Source organism: Oryctolagus cuniculus, chromosome 20 (genome assembly GCF_964237555.1).
Source record: "Oryctolagus cuniculus chromosome 20, mOryCun1.1, whole genome shotgun sequence".
NCBI lineage: Eukaryota > Metazoa > Chordata > Mammalia > Lagomorpha > Leporidae > Oryctolagus > Oryctolagus cuniculus.
The window spans coordinates 48,757,302-48,778,107 of record NC_091451.1 but is presented as its reverse complement, the minus strand read 5'-3'; positions in this window follow the sequence as shown (position 1 = coordinate 48,778,107).

The window sequence follows — 20,806 nt, the reverse complement described above, 5'->3', positions numbered from 1 at the left end:
TATCCTGATGCGGGAGCCGCAATCCCATTGCTAACTCCAGTGCTGCTCCTGTCACCACCTTGTCAGTAACTGCACTTAAACAATTGATGTCTTCCCTTGGGATTCAGTTTTCTGTGTTTATTCAACATATGCATATAGGCTCCTAATGACATATAAAATTAATTTTCCATTTATTTTAATATCTATTTATTTAGTTTGAAAGGCAGTGTTATAGCAAGAGAGGAAGAGACCAACAGATGGAGAGAGAAGCTTCCTTCCACAGGTTTCCTTCCTGAATGGCTGCAAAGGCTGGAGATGGCTGAGCCTGAAGCCAGGAGCCTGGAACTTCCCCAAGTTTCCCACAGGGCTGGAAGGGGACAAACACTTGGGTCATGGTAGACAGTGATCTCCATTGCACTCCCTACCTCTGTGAATTCAAGCTTGTGGACTGCATATATAACTAATGTCACATACTATGTGTCCACGTGTACCTGCATTATTTTTGTTAGCATATTATGCTCAAGGCTGACCCAAGATTTCCTAATGACAAAACAATCTCCTTCTTAACACTGAATAATATTCCATGTCAAATGTAACAGACTGCATTCACCGTTTTATGCACATTTGGCTTTATTGTAGACTGAACTATTGTGAACACAGCTGCATTACCTGAGTCCAGGACTGTGGGTGAATTGTGACACAGTGACTTCATACCCAGTGCTTGAGCTGAACTCAGAGTCATGATTACTAGACACAGGGAAGAGAGGGAACAGCAGACGGCTGCTACCAGGACACAAAGCACCACTCAAAGCAAGGAATAATTCTGCCCCCACCACAGTGGGCTGACTCAGTTCACTACAACCCACGACATGTTCCACAAATAAGCAGTACTGAGGACACCCGGTCTCCCAACACAAAGTGATGGAACGGAGGTAGAAATGTGAATGACAGTGAGTTGATCTGTGCCCATTTCTACAACACACAGATTCCAATAGCACACTACACCCCATTAACATGCACAGTGTTCTGAGTTAATGAACAGTTTTAAAATAAGGTAATGGATGAATAAGGAAACAAGACATAGTATCCTTAAATGAATCCACTTGCAGTCTTTCATCTGTGTAAATATGGGCGGCAGGCATTAGGAGAAAATTGGCAAAGTCCCCACTAGGGACACCCGTGTTCCCATCAGAGTGCTGCTTGAGCCCAGCTACACGGCTTCCCACACTTTTTCCTGGTAACACATCGTGGTAAACTACAGATGACGCTATAGCGATAGAGCCCCTACAACCGACAAAGGAAACACAGACGCAGTTCTGGGCTCCAGGTTTTAGAAAGGCTGACTCCTAGATGTTGTAGGCATTTGGGGAGTTTGCAGCTGTCAATCCAAAGACAGAAATCTCCCATTTTCATCTTTGCTGCCCATCACTACACTTGTGTTTCTCTCACCCCTTCTCTCTATCACTATTCCAATGTCTTTCATATAGATGATAGAGAGGTCAATAGATGATATGAAACAATTGTTATTTAAAAAACGAAGGACATGATATTGCTTACACTGCATATTAAGGGTATACACATATTAAAAGGAAACAACGTCATTGCCTTCAACTGTTATAAAAAAGCAATAAAACATAAAAATTCATATGAACCAAATCCTATCATAGCCTACACCCCCAGGACATGTACATCTGCCCTGGGCCCTGTCCTGTCTGAGATGTCTACTCCAGGGCTGGCTATATAGGAGCAGACATGCAAATAGGGCCTCCCTCTGCCCATGAAAATCAGCCCAGCCCTCATCCTGCAGCTCTGGCACAGGAGCTCCAGCCCCAGGACTCCCAGGTGTCCACTCAGTGATCGCACTCAACACAGACGCTCACCATGGAGACTGGGCTGCGCTGGCTTCTCCTGGTCGCTGTGCTCAAAGGTAATGATGGAGAACGCGGGGCACTGAGTCTGGGAGAGGACGTGAGTGAGAGACACAGAGAGTGTGCGTGACAGTGTCCTGACCAGGACGTGTGTGTTTGCAGGTGTCCAGTGTCAGCAGCTGGAGCAGTCCGGAGGAGGAGCCGGAGGAGGCCTGGTCAAGCCTGGGGGATCCCTGGAACTCTGCTGCAAAGCCTCTGGATTCTCCCTCAGTAGCAGCTACTGGATATGCTGGGTCCGCCAGGCTCCAGGGAAGGGGCTGAATTGGATCAGATGCATTTATGCTGGTAGTAGTGGTAGCACTTACTATGCGAGCTGGGTGAATGGCCGATTCACTCTCTCCAGAGACATCGACCAGAGCACAGGTTGCCTACAACTGAACAGTCTGACAGCCACGGACACGGCCATGTATTACTGTGCGAGAGACACAGTGAGGGGCCCTAGGGCTGAACCCAGACACAAACCTCCGTGCAGGGGCGCGCGGCTCCACCAGGGGGCGCAGAAGACGTACCGAGAGCACATTCTGGTCTTGAGCAGGTGCAGGAAGAGATGAAGCCCTGGTTTCCTGTCAGGGAATTGGGATTTCCTCTCCGGTAGCCGTTTTGAGGAATTAATTCTACTCTTGTTGTTCTGACCCCGCCGATGACTTCAGTGACGGTGATAAAGTTTGATGTGAAAGGAAGGAGTCGTTAATGAACAAATTCAGTTCACATACAAGGACAGCAGTCACCAGGATCAGAGATCCTGGGAATCTGAGGACCCTGGTGATTCTTTTCCAACCTGACTCAGGACAGCGCCCTAGGGCAGTGCCGATTTTAGGACAATTTTAGTTTTCCCTTTAGAACCAGGGACAGTAGAGCTAGAGTTTCTGTTCTGGTAAACCTCAACTACATAAGTCATCCCTCTCCTCCCATTAAAATGAGCATGTGTACTGAACTGAACCTACATTTTTTTTAATCTGTGGGTGATGCATATTTCTACAGATTGTGCCCACATCGCCATTTTCTTTTTATTCCTAAAACATTTAATTGTTCCTGTGTGAATGTCACAGCACTCAGGAATGTATTTGCTGCTCAGCTGTGTCTCAGGCTGGGCTTCTGCTGGCACCTGGGGAGCCCACAGGGACTTCCTCATTCTCTAGGTCCTGGGACCCTCCTGGGGGGCTCCCTGCCTGGACTCAGGAGGGAAATGCACTGGACATCAGCAGTCAAGGTCATCACTGAATGGAAAGTGCTGGGTGTGCACTTCCAGCTGATCTGGTTTTGCTCCAGTGTCGTGAGACCCCCTGCACCTGCTGTGATTCAGGGAGAGCAGAAAGTGGGACACACAGTGGCTGTGCACTCTGGGGCTGGAGTCCACATCACGGGGAGCTGTGTCTGTGGCTCCAGCATGATGTGCAGTGTCCTGTGGCTGGATCACAGCTGCAGGAAGAGCCAGTCCCAGAGACCATTTGTCCAGAGTCCCTGCTCTTCTCTCCATGTCATGCTCACTGGCATCATCAATGCATTTGGAATCTTTCCTCAGTATTATATAGGGAAACACCCAAGCTGCATACAGAGTGCTAGATGGAGCACATTTGCATGCTTTCCCACACTTGTACTTGCAATGCACCCTGGAAGACAGTAGATGATGGATCTGTTATGAGGCCCCATCACCAAGGTGGGAACACTGATGCAGTTCCATGTTCCTGGGTTCCAGCTGCCAAGCCTTGAGTACACTGCCTTTATTTATCATCTCCAAAAACATTGGTTAACATGGCTGACACAACACCAGTATTCAGAGATCTGAATCTATCTGTTTGGTAAATAATACCTGAACATAGAGATATGAGGTACCATGATATGTGCTGACAAAATGAAGGTATATTGTGAGAAATAAAGTTCTCAGATTTAGTGACATGTTTATCACTAAATGGACATTATTTTCATGATAGAGTGTCAGTTGTCTCCTGTTTTGGAATTCGGTAGACACAGTATTCTCTTAACTGCTGTTACCATGCTTTACAGTAGACCACACAACATGTGGATCCTGTCGGACTAAACATCTGTCCATGCTCCAGCATCATCTCTGTTTCTACCATGTTCAGACTTTGGTCTTTACCATTGTGCTTCCTGCCTCTGTGAGTTCATCCTTTTTATCCCACGTAGCTAGCATCACCTATTATTATCTTCTTGGCCTGGATGGTTAGCAGTTAGTTAGTTAGTTAGCTAGCTAGCTAGTTAGAGTGTACTTATTCTGACACATTATCCTTGGACATTATTCTCCAGGATCTTACAAGTTTCCAAGATATCAGATTTTCCTCCTGTTTACTGCCATATAAATGTCCTGTTAAAATATAACTTTGTCCACTTGTCCTTTTATCCATTCCTTCTTCACTGTATATTTCACTGGTTTATATGTGTGAACTCTTTTTTTTTTTGACAGGCAGAGTGGACAGTGAGAGAGAGAGAGAGAGAAAGGTCTTCCTTTGCGGTTGGTTCACCCTTCAATGGCCGCCGCAGCCAGCGCACTGCAGCCGGCGCACCACGCTCATCCGATGGCAGGAGCCAGGTGCTTATCCTGGTCTCCCATGGGATGCAGGGCCCAAGTACTTGGGCCATCCTCCACTGCACTCCCTGACCACAGCAGAGGGCTGGCTTGGAAGGGGGCAACCGGGACAGAATCCGGTGCCCTGACTGGGACTAGAACCCGGTGTGCCGGCGGTGCAAGGCAGAGGATTAGCCTAGTGAGCCGCGGCGCCGGCTATGCAAATGATTCTGCCTTAACTGAACATGGGACTGCAGATTTCATTCCCATAGTGACTGCGCATCTTGTGGACACCTCCCTGGGATTTCATATTCCTTCTACCCAGGAATGGTGTTTGAGGATCCTGTGATAATTCTGTTTCCCAGACTCTGATGTTTTCCATGAAGGCTTTACTAACTTACTTGACTCCAGCCTTGTACCAGGTTATCATCTCTCTCTTCCTGCACAAGATTTGTCAGATCTGGTATGTCTGAAAATACTCAGTCTAACAGGAGGGATGGGATGTCTCATTGTTTCTCCAACATAAACATGAATGAAGATTCCATATTTAAAGCATTTTTACATGGTTGCCTTTATATATTTCCTTTAAAAAATTACAGATATACTTTTACATCATGTCAAATTTGTATTTGGGTATTTGTCCAAAAAGACAGAGACAGAGACTGACAGACAGTTATCTACTGAATCCTGATAACTTCCCAGATGCCCATAAAAGCTGAGTTGGGTCAGACCATAGCCAGGTGCATGGAACTCAGTCCAGGTCTCACACATTGGATAAACTCAGACTTCTCATACTGCCTCCCAGAGTGCACATTGACAGGAATCTGAAATTGGACCCAAACTAGGACACAACACTCAGCATCTTGATGCAGGAGCAGGAATCCCACATGCTAACTCCAGTGCTGATCCTGTCACCACCTTGTCAGTCACTACATTTAAACAATTGGTTTCTTCCCTTGGGATTCAGTGGCTTGAGTTCATTCAACATTTGGAAATAGGTTCCTAATCATATGTATAATTAATCTTCAATTTATTTTAAATGTCTATTTAGTTTATTTGAAAGACTGTGTAATAGAGAGAGAGGAACACAAAAGGAGCTGAAGAGAGAATCTTCCATCACTGTTTTTTTTTTTCCTGAATGGCTGCAAAGGCTGGGATGGCTGAGCCTGAAGCCAGGAGCCTGGAACTTCCTCCAGTTTCCCACAAGGTTGGAAGGCAACAAACACTTGGGTCATGGTAGACAGTGATCACCATTGCGCTTCCTACCTCTGTGAGTTCAAGCTTGTGGACTGCATATATAACTAATGTCACATACTATGTGTCCACATGTACCGGGATTATTTCTGTTAGCATATTATGCTCCAGGCTGACCAATGATTTCGTAATGACATAAAAACCCCTTTCTTAATACTGAATAATATTCCATATCCAAATGTGAAAGAATCCAATCACTGTTCTATGCACACTTGCTTTATTGTAGACTGAACTATTGGGAACAAAGCTGCAACCTGAAGCCAGCACTGCGGGTGAATTGTGACACAGTGACTTCATACCCAGTGCTTGACCTGAACTCAGAGTTATGATTACTAGACACAGGGAAGAGGGGGGAAAAGAGGACGACTGCTACCAGGACACAAGGCACCACTCAAAGGGAGGAATAATTATGTAGACACCACAGTGGGCTGACTCAGTTCACTACAACCCATGATAGGTTCCACGAATAACTAGAACTGAGGCCTCCACGCCTCCCAACACAGAGTGATGTAAAGGAGGTGGAAATGTGCATGACACTGAGTTTGTAGGACCCCAAAAGCGGTGTCCTCTTGTGACGACCCCAGAAACACAGACTCCAGACCAGACGATGCAATAGAACAGGAGGTAATTTTATTTCATTTGTGCAAATGGGCCCTCTACTGCTGCAAGCAGCGAGCAAGAGAGAGGAGCCCCGAGAAGCTATCTCACACAGCTTTTAAGGGGCAAAACCACAAAATTAACATACCATAGGGTGGCGTAAGTTTATTGGGTAACTACAAGGGGAGGAGGTCGTCCAGGAGGAGGAGAAATGGGGGGGGGCTACGTGCCCTACGTGCCTCATGGTTTCTTTGTTAAGCTTGAACAAGCACAGGGGAGGGGGCTTAGGTGCATACCAGGATGTTCTGTCGCCCTTATCTCTGGGTAGTAGCCCTTATCTCTGGGTAGTAGCTATCTGCTTTCTCTGTGAACTTAGTTTACTCCCCATTTCCCAGGACTGTTTTATTAAGGCCATTTTTTATGGTGGCTCTTGGCTCCTTTCATTCCCCCATTTTCTCTTTGAACTAATTTTAATCCTAAAATTGTGTGCCGTTAATGAAGGGTTTCAATACGGTCACTGGTGGCCAGGGCTTGATACTGTTGCGTGAGGACTAATGCCAATGATCAGCAAGCCAGGCCTTAGCATGTGGGCCCATGGCCAGCCATGGGTCCCCACATTTCCCCCTCTTTTTTTTTATTAAATTGAGAATGGCCTCTGTCTTAGGTTGCCCTCAGTCATCTCTGTCCTTACCCGTCATTGGTAACTCTGGCAGCTTGGCCTAGAGCCCTGTCTTAGGTTGGTACAGGATGCTGAGCGTCTTACCCGTCTTTGAGTACCATTCCAGCCTAACATTAGGTGAGAGATGAAACATACAGCCAAATATCAATTATTTTGATTACAAAGGAGGCTTGGTACGAAGTTTTAAATGATGAATCTCAGTCCATTCATACTATAGGGAAGTCAGCATAAAATGCAGAACACACGGAAGACATCCCATACAAAGTGGGAAAAGCAGTAGCAGTCCAGCCAACATTAATAACCAATGAATCCATTGAAACCCTTCAAATGAATAGTGGGTTAGTAATAAACATATGTTGCATTTTACTCTTAAGTTTATCAATAACAGACTCTATATATGGCACATTGTTAGTAATGTTAAAGCAATATCCCCCAGGTACAGGTTTACAACTTAAATGATCTTTTTAACAGCAAGTAATTGTTAGCTTCATGGCTTAAAAAGCACTCCTGAGTGAACTTGATCCAATTCTTTGGCTATATTGGATAGCACAGTAGCAGTAAGATTGATTGCTTTGGTCACCAATCATGTAAGCCTTTATAGTCCACGATTATTTCCAAAAGCCAGTCCAGGAACACTTACTACTGATGCAGCCATGGCAAGGGCAGTGTCCTCTCCTATTAGGATGATTGTTATTGTAGTCTTCAGGTAAAGCACACCACTGACGTGCTCTATCCGCTGCTGTAAATACAGATGTTAGCATCAGTGCCACACGGCCCAGGAAGCAATTGCAGAAAGGCATGTTGGTTACATGGAAAAACCCAGCCCTTAGGAGCCCTTGTCCCATACCAGTACTGGATCAGGTCCATTCCATTGATTGGTGATAGGATCCCTCCATTTTACCATTGCTCTTTTTACAGCTGTTTTTAAGCAGTTAGAATTTAACAGAGACATCAAGAGAACATAATAGATTACTTTAACTCATTGCTTTAACAGAGGATCAGATTTTGATTTTATGTCAAAGAAAATAACCAAAGATTTCTTCTTCCCATAACATTTTGTGACTTTCTCACACCTTCTGTAACTTGCTCAAACCTTTCTCTTCCCCCCCCCTTTTTTATTCCAGTATAAACCAGCCATTAAGATAAACAATTTTTACAAATCATATCCCTTTTTTTTATTTAAAAGTATCTCTTTCTTTTAACTTTCCTTATCAAGAACACGCTTTTATGTTTGTGACCTTTTACATCAAAATGATGGTATCTGGGACTGTAGCAGTCAATGGGAGAGTAACTTTGTTTAATTCCCTGTAATCCACAGTCATTTTTCAGGTTTCATCTGATTTCTTAACATGCCAAATTAGGTAATTCCTTTTAGTGATTATGGGAATCATCACTCCAGCACTAAGATAATTTTTTACTGTTTTAGATATTTCCTCATATCCACCTGGAATTCTGTATTGTTTACACTGAATAACCTTAGTTGGCCCTGGCAGCAGTACAGGAGCTTGATATAATTTTTTCTACCACTATCTAGCAGTTTGACTCCAAAGGGCAGCATTTTCTTTTTCCCAATTTACATTTATCCTGTACTTATTTTTTTAATTGCTTACACATGCATCAGTATGCAGATAACAAAATCCATTTTCACCTCCCCAAAGCCTATAGTTCATCCCCCTTTTCCACCGGCACTGATAGCAAAACCTCAATAACTTGTGGAGGCTGTGCACTCTGTAACTTGCCATCCCAATTCTCACTCGATTCTGAGCAGAGAGCCCATTCCTTCACCAAAGAGGCGAACTGAAGGTCTTTCCAGCCAGGAACATCACAGGTTACACATGCAACTTCAGTTTTTCTTTTAAAGAAAGGCATTGCTTTGCATACTTGCAGATCCTGCCAACTACGCCAATTTGTGACAGTAAATTACTTTTTAGCTGTCTGCTGTGCACAGACTTAGTTACTTTTAATCTGCAAGAAATACGCTGCAAGCCTTGTAGTGCACACTAAAATTATTTACAGGAAAGATGGTAAAGGAGCATAGATTAACAGAATGTTGCAATAAACATGGCTCCATGGCTTTAATGATACTATAGCAAGATGGTCCACTGATCCCTGTAGGGAGGGCCTGAGGCTGGCCCTGCTTCCAGTTTCCTGAACTCTGTTTTTTAATGAATTACCTTCTTTATCAGTTTTGGAGTGACATTTATTGGCCCAATGCCTTCCCCTTTAGCACCGGGGGAAAATCCCAGGAGGAGCCTTATTTTGATTTTTGACTTTTGGACAATTTTTGTACATGTCCCTGCTGCCCACATTTATAGCACCCTCATTTATCAGGCATAGCCCTCCTTGTTGATTTTTGTAATGACATACCAAGCAGAGTGGCAGGTCCTGAATGTCCTGTTATTAATCCATTTTGTTAATTTTTCATTAAAGGGACTGTCACAGAACACCTCAATCACAGTAGCCAATTGATCATGTCCACATTGTACTTATGTTTTGTAGAATTTACAGTACTGTGGGCATCACTAGGCAATCTTCACACAGCTCCGGAGAAGGATCCATAATGAGAATTAAACATTATTAGTAATCATCACGGGCACATTAAACATTCAGCTTGACTGCGTGTTCCCCCCGAAATGAAACAGCAGCAGCAGAGGCTTCCTCCAGCTCCCCCCTAAAGCCCCCAAGGACAAGGGTGGCTCATTGCCAAGATTTTAGGCAAGCAGTGCATCCCATCTCGGGTCTTGGCCAGAGAGCCGAGACATGAAGCATGCCCACCTGTTTATCAGAAAACATTCCTTTATCCTCCTCCCCAGGAACTGGCCAGGCTCCCAAGGAGCAGGAGAAGGTCATTCGGCAGCAAAGTTTCTTGGTTACCAGAGCCAAATCTAGGTACAAGCCTCTCCATTCCAAAATTTGTCCTTACATTTGGCCCTAGAGTTGCATTGAGAGGTAGACATAATTAACACATTATAAGAATACAATACACATTTTTCATACAAGTATACATCTAGCAATCAAACACAACAATAAAAACAGATGGTGGAGACAGTAAGAAATAAAGGACAGCAAAAACAGTGACACACAGAACACAAATCACAAGCCATGCAGCAACAGACCAAGACAAAACAAAAACTATGAGAAGGGAGCGGCCGTCTGGCCAGGCTCTCCCCTGGAAGAAGGGAAATTCCCTCTTTCCCTCCTTCCCAGACCACCACTGGAGCGTCCTCCAGGGTTGAACCAGGGGTCTCAGGACACGTCTGTCTCCCCCACTGGTCCAGTCAATACTGAGCCTGTACAGGCGACCCAGGACGGATTCCAAATCGCCCTGGCAGACAAAGACAAACAGTACAAACCACAATTACAATAATACACAAGTAAGCAAACTTACCTCCATCAGGCCGATGGAGTGTGGGTCTGGGGTCCCCCAAATCCCAGACGAGCCCCCAAATGTAGGACACCAAAAGCGGTGTCCTCTTGTGACGACCCCAGAAACACAGACTCCGACCAGACGATGCAATAGAACAGGAGGTAATTTTATTTCATTTGCGCAAATGGGCCCTCTACTGCTGCAAGCAGCGAGCAAGAGAGAGGAGCCCCGAGAAGCTATCTCACACAGCTTTTAAGGGGCAAAACCACAAAATTAACATACCATAGGGTGGCGTAAGTTTATTGGGTAACTACAAGGGGAGGAGGTCGTCGAGGAGGAGGAGAAACGGGGGGGGGCTACGTGCCCTACATGCCTCACGGTTTCTTTGTTAAGCTTGAACAAGCACAGGGGAGGGGGCTTAGGTGCATACCAGGATGTTCTGTTGCCCTTATCTCTGGGTAGTAGCCCTTATCTCTGGGTAGTAGCTATCTGCTTTCTCTGTGAACTTAGTTTACTCCCCATTTCCCAGGACTGTTTTATTAAGGCCATTTTTTATGGCGGTTCTTGGCTCCTTTCAAGTTGATCTGTGACCATTTCTACAACACACAGATTCCAATAGCACACTACACCCCACTACCATGTACAGTGTTCTGTGTTCAGGAACAGTTTTAAACTAAGGCAATGAATGAATAAGGGAACAAAACATAGTTAACCTTAAAAAATCCACTTGCAGTCCTTCATCTGTTTAAATATGGGTGGCAGGCATCAGGACAAAATTGGCTAAGTTCCCACTAGGGTCACCCATGTTCCCATGAGAGAACTGCTGAGCCCAGCCACACGGCTTCCCACACTTTTTTTCTGATAATGCATCATGGGAAACTTTAGATGACGCTAAGAGCAAATGAGCCCCTACCACGGACCTGGGAAACACAGACACAGTTTTGGGCTCCAGGTTTTAGAAAGGCTAAGTCCTAGATGTTGTAGGCACTTGGGATATTTGGGGCTGTCAACACAAAGGCAGAAATTTACCATTGTCATCTTTCTGTCCATCTATACATTTTGGTTTCTCTCCCACCTTCTCTCTCTGTCACTGTTCCAATGTCATTCAAATAGTTAATAATGATCTAATGGTTATTTGAAAAATGAATGACATGATATTGCTAACACTGGATATTAAATGTACACACATATTAAAATGAAGGAAGGTAATTACCTTCCACAGTTAATGTAAAATTTCACTTGATCTGAATCCAAATATAGATATCATACTATTCTCCCAGGACACCCACTCCTGCCCTGTGCCCTGTCCTGTGTGAGGCATCTGACCCCATGACTGGTTAAATAGCAGCAGCACATGCAAATAGGGCCTCCCTCTGCCCGTGAAACCAGCCCAGCCCTCACCCTGCAGCTCTGGCACAGGAGCTCCAGCCCCAGGACTCCCAGGTGTCCACTCAGTGATCGCACTCAACACAGACACTCACCATGGAGACTGGGCTGCGCTGGCTTCTCCTGGTCGCTGTGCTCAAAGGTAATGATGGGGAACGCGGGGCACTGAGTCTGGGAGAGGACGTGAGTGAGAGACACAGAGAGGGTGAGTGACAGTGTCCTGAACAGGACGTCTGTGTTTGCAGGTGTCCAGTGTCAGGAGCAGCTGGTGCAGTCCCGAGGAGGCCTGGTCAAGCCTGGGGGATCCCTGAAACTCTCCTGCAAAGCCTCTGGGTTCGACCTCAGTAGCTATGCAATGTGCTGCGTCCGCCAGGCTGCAGGGATGGGGCTGGAGTGGAATGGAGAAATTAATCCTAATGGTGGTAGCACATGGTATGCGAGCAGGGTAAATGGCCGATTCACCGTCTCCAGAAACAATGTCAAGAGCACGCTGGATCTGCAAATGAGCAGTCTGACAGCCGCGGACACGTCACTCCATTACTGTGCAAGAGACACCGTGAGGACCCTCAGGCTGAGCCCAGACACAAACCTCCCTGCAGGGGCGCGCGCCTCCACCAGGGGGCGCACAAGACGCACTGAGCAGACTCAGACCCATTCCCAGATGCAGTGGGAGGTGAATCCCTGGTCCTCCTGAGGAAATTGGGGTTTGTGGTCCTGTAACTATTTCTTATGTTCCAGTTCTGCATGGATGATTCTGTCCCTAACACCGATCACTGAGCAGAAGTTTTGGTATCACGGGAAGACGTCACATGAAGAAAATGGAGTCGTTTTAAAGGAATGAATGACATCTCTGGGGTCCCCAGCATCTGAGACCTGAGGGAGCTCTGGGCACCCGGGGAGGCTTTTCCAGCCCGAGTGACAGAAGAGCTCTCCATGGTATTCTCTGATGACGTCATCGGGGACCCTGCTGAGAGTCCAGGGGCAGTGTAGAGCTGGTCAGGGGCTATGAATGCTGCAGTGTTTCACATCCATGCGCTCCCCCCCTGCACAGCTGGGCCCTGAGGGGTGAGATGACCCCGTGGTCCTGGTCCTGGGGCTCCCGTGTGCATTCTCTACAGCTGTGCCCTCGTATCCCTTTCACTTCTTCACCCTGAACTCACAGGTTGAGGTCCACGTGGTCCAAACCCCAGGTCAGGGATTAACCTGCAGCTCAGGGGTGGCTCAGGCTGTGGCTCCTAGAAATCCTGCTTACTCTTCCTCACTCACGTCTCCTGGGATCCCCGGACCTGCTCTCATTTGCAAGCAGAGGTGGCCGTTGGTAGTGCAAGGGGTCAGACTCATGGAAAACACTGGGTGTGGAGAGGTCTTGTTCCCCACACTCTGCTGGCCTTGTCTCCATCTCAGCGAGACCAGCAAGTGGGAAAGCCCAGTGAAGTCTGCACTAGAGTCCAGGTGGTTCTGGACTGTGTCCCTGTGAGCCCACCAATGATCCAACCCTGGAGCTGCATCCCTGCTGCATCTTGAAGGGCCTGCCCCAGAGACTGTGTGTCCAGAGACCCTGACTCCTTCCTCCAATGACTGCCCGCACCTGTTCTCAGCCATGCTCCTCCTTCTGTGGAAGCAAAATTGTCCTTGAACTCTCAACTTTATCATCATCAGGAATGAACAAATTTTCTGCTCTTCAGCAGGATAACTGTATCACCCCCATGTGTTTACAAAATGTCTCCTGCAAAAATGCAATTGTTCTCTCGTGTAGTATTTTTACAGAAACTGAAGCAATTCTCTCAGCTGATGTAGAAATGACTAAATCTGAGTGGTTCTGTCTAAATTTGGAGACAAAGAAGAGTCTCGGTTTCAGGTGGGAACAGATGAGTGGCTATTATGTCGCTATGCACCTGGTTTTTTTTCCCATGTTGGTTCCATAATGTAGTACCCCAGAGGGGAGGTGTGTGGAGCTCAAAGCTGTAGAGGCTTACGTCCAGGATCAGACAGTGAGAATGTTGTGCCATCAGGCATCCTAATATTGTGAACATCATACAGTGTTCAGGCATCCTAATATTGGGAACAGGGATGGGAGGGACCCCATCCCCAAACAGGACGTCAGACGAGACCAGGGCTCACTCTAGCAGCACTGTGCTCTATGCAGAACCTGAGGACCCAAGAGATCTACTGTGATCTCCTCCATAGCAGATTCCCCAGAAATGAACAAATCCCACTAGGCCTCACTCACAGAGCTCCCCTACTTCTCCCACGGTCACCCTGGAATCACTCCAAAACACACACACCTTTGAGGACACACTCTGCCACAGGCAGAGGAGGGAGGTTTCCTTCCACAAGCATTGTAGGCCTGATGACTCAGAACCTGTTGTTCAGGATGAAGCCAGTAAAACAGGTATTTTGAGACTTTAGAAGACTCAGGGCCAGTTTTAAACACAGCACATACAAACAGTCCTTTTGTTCCTTTGGGATACAGGCTACTGATCATACATTCTGTATGAAAATAGTTACTTCCATGTGTGTGTAGGCTGCTCACGTCTCATCGGTCCACTTGCAGTAGAGAAGCTCTGTAGTTTATGCAGCATCATCTGAAAAGGTTTTCTTACGTTGCCTGAACTCTGGAGATCTAAAAGGGAAATCATGGACAGGCCACTATCAGGGAGATTCTGCCCTATATTTCCTTCTAGTAGTTGTACAATGGACTTTGCATCTGATGTCAGATCCTGGTTATTCCATGCTTTTCATGTAAACATCCAGACCGTGCACCCCCTGCCAGTGCTGTTACGTTGGGGCCATGCTCAGCACTGATGCTGTGAGGACAAACCACATCCACCCTCACAGGCTGCTCCCAGCATTCCGTGTGGTCCTGTTCAGGGCACTGGAGACCTCAGCTTCCTCCATGAGGCCCTGATGATGTATCTACTCATGGTGGGAGTTGTCACTGGATGCACTCCCAAGAGACGATGTCATTCCACGTCTCCCAGGCACCTGTGCTAGTTTTACTCAGTGGTGGTCAGTGTGGGGTTTGCCAGGGACAAGGACACCTGATCAGACCTCCTGACTCAGTGTTCTCCTGCAGGTAGTGGGGCCCCAGCTGTGTGGCCCTTCCACCTGTCCTTACCCTCCTGCAGAGGAAGATCCCACCCCTCCACCAGGTCCTTTCCCTCCTGCTGCTGGACCCTGTCCCCGATGTCACTTCCCCACTTGCCATGGTTCTCCTCCCCAGTCCTCAGCTTTGGGGGTGGAGCCATCCCCTTGAAGATGAAGACTTCTGTGTCTTGGGGGATCAGTGCTGGCACAGTGTCTGGGGTGGACTCTGCTCATGAACATTTTCTACAGGATTCCACCAGGACATTGGTCATGATGGTTTCCTCCTGCAGGTGAATCACTTTCCTACTCAGTGGACACAGAGAAGCAGGGTCTGGGGTATTGAGGCTGAGGATGCTGTTCCTGCAGAGCTGTGAGCAGAGCCAGCACTGCTTGGTGTGCGTGTGTGGTCGCTCCAACTGAGCAGCTGAAGGCTGTATGTTAGGTGGAACTTACCCTCCATACTTGAAGCACAGAGCCTCCCATCATGCATGTGGGGACCTTACCACCCAGTGATCCCATTGAGAGGGGCTTTAGGGAGGGGAAAATACCATGAGGGTTGCTGCCTGCAATGAAGGGAATAGAACCTTAGAGAGACCCTCCCATACATTTGTGGTTCCTGGGGCTGCAGGAACAGGAATCTGGTATTGGGTGCCAGAGTCACATGTAAGACCCTTGCACTCCCTTGGGGGAGGTGCATATCTTAAACAATGCAACTTTTATTTTATTATTTACCTTATATCCATGAAATTTGATAACAGAGTTAAGATTAATGTGCTGCACATTTGTGCCAAATACAATATACTTACTCTAATTTATTTCAGTTTTACTATTATCAGATTTTCAGATATTTTGGTTAAAAACTAAGAAACCCTCATTCACCTGTGCCCTACAGGATCTGGAAACTCAGGGCCTTCGACTTCTGCCCCTGGAAACCTACATGATGCTCAGCGCTGACTGGATGAAATCTGTTGTGAAGGAGCCCAAAGGGGCTCAGGCCTCTATGTGACTGGAGGAGGTGGGCCAGGGCAGGGTGACACAGGGGCAGTGGACAGCACCGTGGAATGTGATATTTGTTCTTGGCATAGTTGTGATGAGGAGTGAGAGAGGCACAGGTGAGGCGCATCACACTCACCACACACTTTCAACATGTGGGGCTGCCTCTGTATCTATCACAACTCGACAGCATTGGGAAGCAAATTGCCCAGCAGAGAAAGTGTGAAGAACAGACAGACAGACACCAGCATGTGGAACACCACACTCAGATGCACCTGCATGAAACCTGGTCCCCTGTGCATCTCTCTGTCAAAAACAGAATCCAGCAAAAGTGCTCCATGTTCATGAGCTAACTGTTGTGAATGAGGTCACTGTAGTTGGAGATGGGACTGCAAATGTCTAGACATGGTGCCCTCAGATCGCTTGGACACATCCCTCAGACTTCATATTCCCTGTAAGCAACAGAAGGATTTGGCATTTTTTAAAAAAGATTTATTTTATTTACTATATTTATTTCAGTGACAGAGTTACAGAGACGTAGAGACACACAGAGAGAGGTCTTCCATCCGCTGGTTCACTCCCCAGTTGGCCACAATGTCCAAAAATGTTCCTATCCAAAGGCAAGGGCCAGGAGCTTCTTGGGGTCTCCCATGTAAGTGCAGGGGCCCAAAGACTTCTACTGCTTCCCAGGCCATAGCAGAGAGCTGGATGGGAAGAGGAGCAGCCAGGACTGGACTGGCGCTCATTTGAGATGCCGGCGCTTCAGGCCAGGGCTTTCACCCAATGTGCCACACACCAGCTAAAGTATGAGATTGGTGAACTTTTGGGGTGGGAGTTCACAGACTGGCACTTTTTTGTCCATAACTGATATTTCATTGGTGTTAATATCCAGCACACAGGTGTTTTGATGTGTACTCAATTCTTAACACACACACTAAAACCTAAAAAGCCATGAATTGCTTTTTTTGAAAAAAAAAAGTTATTTCAATGACATTCCACTTCAAATTTGGAAGAAACACATTCATGGGCCAGTATCTTCAAAGATTGCTCTTAATAAATCCTACCCAGTCACAATTTAACATAGTATACATGAAAAACTCACTATTTCAACCTTTCATAACACATTAACAAAATCATTAGGAAAACTGGACAACCACAACTGATGATGGCTGTTAGGTGGAGCGGAAAGTCCTGTGTGAGGAACAGAGGTGTAGAGTGTGGAGGTGACTCCTACCAGACTAGAGCCCCTGGACACAGCACAGCCTGTCTGTGATTCCTTCAGTAACTGTGCACGTGTTCAAGGGAGTTATCACTCATGCCAGTATCACATTTCTGTGCTTGTGCAGACACAACACAGGGGCAGGCACTGTTGTGCAGTGAGCTGAGCCCTTGTTGGGAGCCCACACCCTTGCTGGAGTGATGGCTCAAGAACCAGCCTCTCCACCTCAGGCCCTCCTTCCTGCTTTTGAAAAAGTAAAGGTGGGGCCAGTGCTGGGGCATAGTATGTTACAGACCAAATCTGCAGTACTGGCATTCCACATGTGCACCGGTTCAAGTCCCAGCTGCTCTACTTCCAATCCAGCTCCCTGCTACAGCCAGGGAAAGCAGTAGAAGAAAGCCCAAGTCCTTGGTTCCTTGTACCCGCATGGGGATCTGGAAGAAGATCCTGGCTCCTGGCTTCCAAGCCGCTAAGCTCTAGCTGTTGTGACTAATTGGAAGGGGAACCAGAGGATAGATGATTGCGCTCTCTCTCTCTCTCTCTCTCTCTCTCTCTCTAGTTCTCTCTGTGTGTAACTTTGACTTTCAAATAAATAAATAAGTGTTCAAAATATAAATTAAGGGCCCGAGCCAGGGCTCACTTGGCTAATCCTCTCTCTGCGGTGCCGGCATCCCATACAGGTGCCAGGTTCTAGTCCCAGTTGCTCCTCTTCCAGTCCAGCTCTGAGCTGTGGCCCAGGAGGGCAGTGGAGGATGGCCCAGGTGCTTATGCCCCTGCACCCGCATGGGAGACCAGGAAGAAGCACTTGGCTCCTCGCTTTGGATCAGAACAGCTCTGGCTGTAGCTGCCATTTGGGGAGGGAATAAACAGAAGACCTTTCTCTCTGTGTCTCTCTCACTGTCTATAACTCTATATAACTGCCATATATATATATATATATATATGTATATATATAAATTTTTAAAAAGGTGAACGAAATGCTTTTCTGCCCATAATCTCACAACAAACTTCATGTCCCATGGAATTAATCAGCTACTTAAGACGCCAGACACCCACGTCTGTCCTGGGCCCTGTCCTGTCTGAGGAGTCTGACACCATGCCTGCTATATAGCAGCAGCACATGCAGATAGGGCCTCCCTCTGCCCATGAAAAGCTGCCCAGCCCTCACCCTGCAGCTCTGGCACAGGAGCTCCAGCACCAGGACTGCCAGGTGTCCACTCAGTGATCGCACTCAACACAGACGCTCACCATGGAGACTGGGCTGCGCTGGCTTCTCCTGGTCGCTGTGCTCAAAGGTAATGATGGGGAACGTGGGGTACTGAGTCTGGGAGAGGACGTGAGTGAGAGACACAGAGAGGGTGAGTGACAGTGTCCTGACCAGGACGTCTGTGTTTGCAGGTGTCCAGTATCAGGAGCAGCTGGAGGAGTCCGGGGGAGGCCTGTTCAAGCCTGGGGGATCCCTGAAACTCTCCTGCAAAGCCTCTGGGTTAGACTTCAGTAGCTACAGCATGAGCTGGGTCCACCAGGCTCCAGGGAAGGTCCCGGAGTGGATCGCATATGTTTATCCTGGTAGTGGTGGCAGGGCCGATTCACAATCTCCAGCGACAACGCCCAGAACACGGTGTCTCAGCAAATGAACCATCTTACATAGGATTACACGGCCACCTATTACTGTGTGGGAGACAGAGTGAGGGGCTCTCAGCCTGAGCCCAGACACAAACCTCCTTGAGGGGCACATTGCTCCACCAGGGGGCACACAAGACGCACTGAGCACAGATTCTGGTCATGAGCAGGTGCAGAGAAACCAAGCCCTGGTTTCCTGTCAGGGAATTGGGGTTTCCGCTCTTGTAACAGTTTTGAGAGAAGAATTCTACTTTTATGACTCTGTCCCTGCCACTGACTTCACTGACCTGAGGATGTCTGATATGACAGGAAGAAGTCCTATATGAACAGTTTCATGTTCGTGAATGATGACAGTGGTCACCAGGATCAGACATGTGGGACTATATGAGGACCTTGTGAGTGTTGTCCAGTCTGACACAGGATGCGTTCTCAAGGCCAAGCTGGCTTTAGGGCAATTTTAGTTTTCCCTTCAAACCCAGAGAGAGTCAAGCCAGAGACTTTTTTTTTTAACTTCAATTATTTCAGTCATCCCTCTTCCTATCAAAATGAGCATGTAAGCAAATAGCACCAGCAGTCTTATTTTAAGCTGTTGTTGTTCCACATTCACTTTGTAAAGACTTACGCCCAAACTCCTTTTTACCTTTAATCCTAAAACCGTTTGTGGTCCCTAAGGTGAACGTCACAGCACTCAGGAATGTACTTGCAGCTCAGCTGTGTCTCAAGCTGAGCTTCTGCAGGCACCTGGGAAGCCTACAGAGACTTCCTCATCCTCTAGGTCCTGGGACCCTCCTGGGGGGCTCCCTGCCAGAACTCAGGAGGAAAATGCACTGGACATCAGCAGTCAAGGACATCACTGAATGGAAAGCATTGGGTGTGCACTTCCAGCTGATCTGGTTTTCTCCAGTGTCGTGAGACCCCCTGCACCTGCTGTGATTCAGGGAGAGCAGAAAGTGGGACACACAGTGGCTGTGCACTCTGGGGCTGGAGTCCACATCACGGGGAGCTGTGTCTGTGGCTCCAGCATGATGACCAGTGTCCTGAGGCTGAATCACAGTGGCAGGAAGAGCCAGTCCCAGAGACCATTTGTCCAGAGTCCCTGCTCTTCACTCCATGTCTATGCTGACTGGGGTCATCAATGCATTTGGAGACTTCCATCAGTATTAGAGAGGGAGACACCCAGGCTGCATATCAGAGTGCTGGACAGAGCCCATTACACTCCTCCCCATACTTGTAACTGATAGTACAGCCTGGAGGACAGTAGATGATGGATCCATTATGAGGTCCCGTCACCAAGGTGGGAACGTTGATACAGCTTCATACTCCTTCATACATTTCCAGCTGCCATATTTTGAGTACAATGGCCTAATTTATCATCTCAATAAAACATTGGCAAACACAATGCCAGTATTCAGAGAACTGATCTGCAGTTGGGCATTTTTGTTAATCTTTACATATGTGTTTTTTGAATAATACCTGTACTCATTGAATTTGTATTCCTTAAAAAATAAATTTAGACTGCTCCAAGTTGGTGGAATAGGGAGGGAGCATACTGATAGCCTGGGGAAAGATAGTTTAATAAAAGTGGAGATACTGTAGTCTCAGGGAAGAGTTAGGGAAAAACCTGCAAAGGAAACTGTTCTGGAACTAGTGGGACACCATGGAACTACATGGAGGGCACGAGCGCCCATGGCTCAGGACCCCTGTGCTGAGTCTACGCACCTGCGCTGGAAAGGGAGGTGAGGTGAAACTGCAGTAGCCCAAGACACTGGCAGGAAAGCGGCAGAAAAGCCTAGAGGGAATGAGGCTTGAAACCCCATGGGGGAAAATTCACCATGCTAACTAGAGGAGAGAGAAAAAATAAAATGGACCAGTACGGACACGATTCCCTCTCTCCACTCACTTTACAAAGGCAAGCAAGACAAAGAGCAGGTGCCATTTGGACATACATAACAGCTGCACCAGCTCAGGGCTGTGCCCACCCTCAGCCAAGCAGAAAAAAATGACTCTGGTGGGGAGAAATACCAGGAGGTTAAGACCTAGTGAATGTGTGCAGCTTATGAACTGGGACTGTGAAAAAAGAAAAAAAACAGGGTGTGTGAGGGAACTCACAGAGTACCTGAGACGTGAGTACTCTCGGGAGACACCACAAACTCAGTAACCTTGGCCAAAC